Raw genomic sequence first — 5,536 nt, forward strand, 5'->3', positions numbered from 1 at the left:
TCTCCTCCCTTACTCGGATATGTAATATTCAAATGTTGTAATAACTCCCCGCCCCACTTCTTTCTATCTCGTTCTTTTACTCGCTTTCCTTATCTGTAAATATGTAGTATATTTTGCTTGTTATCATATTCATGCTTTTGCATCCATGTTTCATGCCTTAAAATCCGGCTAAATTTGCATCTATGGGTTTAATTGATTATAATGTGATTTTATGCGCGACCTCATGTTCTTGAGATGATTCACATGTCATAGATTAAAAGCTGGATCTTTAGTTACATTTCATGAGTGAATTGCATTAGGATCTTGAATATAGGATCATGCATATATTTACTAACATTGTTTTGTAATTATTGGCGAGACATCGGTAAATATGTAAGCTTTTGTACTTTAGCATTCCGCTTGTTGTAGCTTGACTTTTCGTGCTCTTTTCGGATGATGATAAGCCCTACAGTTCAGACTCCTGTGGTTCTGAATCTGATTCCATAAGTGCAATGTGAAATAGATAAAAACAAAAGAGTCCAAATCCGGAAAATCTTTTGGAAAATCAATTTTGAATCAAAATGCCAAAAATGGACTACTTTGTCAGATACAGAGTCGCCACCTAAATATTTTTGAAAAATTTAGGAAACCCGAGACTCGTGCCAAACACCACTTATTCGTTATCACCAAAAGTGTCTCGGCTAAGAAACTTAGGTACGAAAAGGAAAGATCATGAATTGAGCACCCCAGTTGTCCGATCAAAAATCGGCCTCTATTAATCATGGTGTGATTCTTATTTACATAATATGATCTTGCTCCGATTTTTTAGGCTATCTTACCATGTGATGCACACATGTATAAACTAATTTGCAAAAATTAGAACATTTTGATTTTATGTTTATTTGAAAATTGTTTTAACTATGTACCACTTGAAACAGTGATATTATAGGTACATGCATCAAGACATCCCAATTCAAGCAATTACCCTTCATCCACAGGCAAAGAGTCATATCAATTAAGCACTTAATCTCATGGAAAGCATGCTTGATATGACATGGCAGCAATCACACACATGCAATATGCTAAAACAATAAATGCTCACCTAGTACTCCAAGGCAAGCCAAAAGAGAGAAATAGTTAGAAAAATGCATGCTCCTAACTAATGCAATATGACTAATGCATCACATACAACATGCAATTACTAGGCTCGGCTGCTAATATGACATATGAATCAATTTGATGGCATGTGGTCTAAACACGTATTCATAGAATGTAAGCAATAACAATGCGTTGTTAGAATGAGAAACCGAGCTTCATGCATACAAGATAAATGGATGCAAACATGAGAGATGCTAAAAGAAACATGATGTGCTAATCTAACCATCATAAGCAAGTAAATAAAAGGAAGAAAGACGTGGGGTTGGAAAACATACACATTATTACAATTGTATACTCGCGCAGGAGGGTCCGAATAAATTAACTATGCTAAGCTAATTAACTTCGAAGTACTAACTATTACAAATCAAATAAACTAACTATGCTAGCTAGTTATTATAACATCACAATGAATTAACTAACTATTCTAAATTGGAACTAACTAATTAATTACACTAATTAATTAATGTACAAATCAGAACTAACTAATTGATTACAACACGAATACATGAATAACTAAGCTAAGTGCCCTAACTACTCAGCCCCGAAAAGTGAGGAATGTTTATGCGTGCACGCAGATTTCCACTCGAAAAACCCACTGTTCTGCTGCCAAAATACCTCTGTTGCACAGTTAGAAAATTTCACTATTTTTTACCTCAACCTCTGCTTTGTTCTGTACCAAAAAAGGTACTGCTTGGTTTGACAAAAGTAGCTGGCAGGCCAGAAGTGGTGGCCGGGCGGCCACTAAAAGTAGCCTGTCCTCCATAAAAAGTAGTTTATCGGCCACTGTTGCCTGGTTCCTCCTGCTGCAACAAGCCACTAATGCCTGGTTCCTCCTGCTGCAACAGAAAGCATACACAGCACAAACAAAGTGTTCTTAGGGGATGTTTGTCCACCCTACCTTTCCTTATCTTCAAACAGGTCAAAGGAGGGGTAGCCTTGATTCGCAAGCCATCAATCGACACAATTTCATTGCGTGATGACTTATGAACCAAGGGATACAATTTCAATAAGTGCACAATAAAAGACTCTCAAAACCTCCTCCCTATCATGGATTGATCAAGGGAAGTGGTTGACCTTAGAAACTTGGACCATTTCATCACTAGCAAGTATGAAATGTCCCAAGTTGCCATGTGTTCAATTACCGTCCGATTGAACACCAAATTGCATTATTATCTTGCATCTCTTTTAGTCCCAATTTTATTACTTCATTTTAATTACCATACATTCCTTAGTTCATTAAGTCCAATATTGTTCTTTAAGTCCTCTAATGGAAAGAAGTATCAAACAAAGAGTTGTTTTGGGCATGAGAGAGACATCATGCCGTTGGTAATGAACCCCCAAAGGGATTAAACCATTAAGCACAATGCCTCAATCTCAAGCTTAAATAAGCAATTGTTTGAAACAACTTTCAAAACAAAGAAAAAGCCAAGAAAAGAGGGAGGTTGCAGAGGTGATTAGAGATGAGCACATGTATGAAAAGCAAGAAATAAACACTATCAACTCAAATAGGTTGGTGGCTAAAGTCTAAATGACCAATCCTATGAGGACCGTTACACTACAAGCCTACAATACAAAGCATGGATAGAACAAACACATAAAAAAAAATAGTCCTAAAATAGGCTACAACAGTACTGGAATTGAAGTCAAAACAGCTAAAATAGTAAGCTACAACATGGAGCAAGTTAAGCTAGTAAGCAAGCACAAGGAGTAGAGGCTACCCCCTTCATTTTTGGGACTTCAAAACATGGTTTTAGCCTCTGAAAAACCTCTGAGATTCTGTAGTAAAAAGTTCAAAAAAAAGTTGACAAAAAGGTAGGAAACACAAGGGTAAAGGCTTAAGAAGTTAGGCGCAAAGAAGGGTGATCCACCCCTTTACCCTTAATGGCCTTAAACTACAAGTTCCAACCCAAAAATTCAGGGTAAAAAACAGTCCAAAAAAAGTAGGAAAGATGGCAAATAAAGAAGGAAAACAAGCCAAGAATTATACCTCTTGAAGAGGGATACCCTTTTTAAGTCACAAACCAACAATTACACACCCTCAAAAGCCAAAGGCAAGCTCAAAAACACCTCAGCACAAATACCACAACGTTTGGTTTAGATTGTATAGGCAAAGAGTAAAGAACTTGCAAGAGAGAGAGAGAATTGTAAAGAGAGAAATTATTTTTGCTCCAAAATTTCTAATCCTCTCAAATGTGAGAGAGGGTCTTCTATTTATAGAAAAACGTAAGACCAGCTCAGAAATATCTATACAGACACGTATGGACTGGTGCATGCATCTGTGGAAACAGCTGGCACAGCTGGCAAACAGATCTGAAAAAACACACAAGTGGCCGACAACCCACCTTAGTAGCTACAGTCCACACTAGTGGGTCTGCAGGTCCCAAGATGTTTAGGCTTGAAAAACTATTGTTTTGGTCCAAAAACAAGGCAAGAGGTGTGTAGGGTTTTGAGGCTCAAAGCTAAGACATTCTACTGAGGACTTCGAGCATTTGACAAGCATATACAAATTCATCATTGGGTGCGCAGTTGGTGGCACCCAAATCGTAAGGGCGGTTAAAAAAGGGGTGTCTACAGTTGGCCCTCTTAGACAGAGCTCAGAGTCATGAAATGACGTGAGTGAATGTCAAAGTCCGAAGATGACCCATGTTGACAAGGCCGTAAGACTTGGGCAAACAATCAATACATAAAATAACTTGGTTGCGCTCGCAAGCTGCCTACGTCTCCCTTTGCAAAGAATCAAACCAACGTAGTTCTGGGGAAAGATGCAAATGATATGCACAAAAATTAATACTTTAAAAAGCTGGACTCACACGCTTCGCGAAGCCGGCTACTTTGAAAATCCATGATCATGCAAGATGATGCAATAAGCAATAACAAGATAACAACATATGAAGGAGCTTCAAGCTTAAAACCAAAATAGGTTCCACGCAAAAAGAACTAAAACACACTCACACCAAAGCGTGAGATGAGGAAAGAAAACACCACTCAGGGTCGCATTTCACACTTCCTTAGATACTTTAATCACACTAAAATTGTGAGAAAATGAGAGAACCACTCAGGGTCGCGTTTCACGCGTCCTAAGATACTCTAATCACACTGAAATCGTAAGAAGAGGAGAAAAACTACTCAAGGTCGCGTTTCACGATTCCTGAGATAAGAGCAAAACTGCTCAGGGTCGCGTTTCATGCGTCATGAGATAAGAGAAAAACCACTCAGAGTCGTGTTTCACGCATCCTGAGATAAGAGCAAAACCGCTCAGGGTCGTGTTTCACGCATCTTGAGATAAGAGCAAAATTGCTCAGGGTCGTGTTTCATGCATCCTGAGATAAAAGCAATAGATGCAAAGAGGAATGAGATTGTACGATAGATGCACAAAATGAGCGTGTGTAATAGATGCACAGAGTGAAAAAGTGCGATAAATGCACAGAGTGAAAAAGTGCGATAAATGCACAAAGTGAACAAGTGCGATAGATGCACAGAGTGAAAAAAAGCGATAAATGCACAAAGTGAACAAGTGCGATAGATGCACAAAGTGAAAAAGTGTGATAGATGCATAGAATGAAAAAGTGCGATAAATGCACAAAGTGAGCGAGATTGAAAAGAAAAATCAATGTAGTGACAACACATGTTCTTTGCAAGATTATAGATAACCGACAGGCTATTAATTGAAAGCATGTTCTATGCAAGCAAAAGCATGTTCAAAATGCAAGCATGTTCTATGTAAGATGGCAAGCATGTGAGAGTGCATGTCTGTATGCAAAAGAATGTAACAAATATGTAACTTGACAAGACGAGCAAAAGCGATGGCGACAACAACCTCCGACTTACCTCCTGGAGACTTTGCACAATGCTCAAAAGGATTGTAGACGTCCCCGAACGTCCCGGGAGGGAATCCCATTTTGTTCATTAGGGCTTACTACAGTTTGGACTCAATGTCACGGTCCTGTATCTAATCTCGCGGAGTGCAATGCAAGACCGATGAATCATCAAAGAGTCCAAATCCGGCAAATCGTTTTGAAAAATTGATTTTTTAGAAAGAAGTGCCAAACATGGACTGTTTTGCTAGATACAGAGTCGCCACCTAAATATTTTATTTTGGGGGAATTTAGGAAACCCTGACTCGTGCCTAAAGCCACGTGTCCGTCATCACCAAAGTTGCCTCGGCTCGGGAACTTGGGTACGATTGGGAAAGGTCACTTCGTGAGCACCCCCGCTCGCCCGATCAAAGATCGACCTCTACTAACCGTGATATCGAGTTTTAAAAACATTATGTGCTCTTATTCCAGTTTATTAGCCTAGAATTACTATGTGATGCGCGCAGCATACAAGTATAAGCTGGATTGCCTAAGTTGAAACAAAGCATCGCATATCCGTTTATTTTTAAAATGGATTGAAGTTT

This window comes from Camellia sinensis, chromosome 2 (genome assembly GCF_055761805.1).
Source record: "Camellia sinensis isolate YWXY chromosome 2, ASM5576180v1, whole genome shotgun sequence".
In the NCBI taxonomy this organism is placed as follows: Eukaryota; Viridiplantae; Streptophyta; class Magnoliopsida; order Ericales; family Theaceae; genus Camellia; species Camellia sinensis.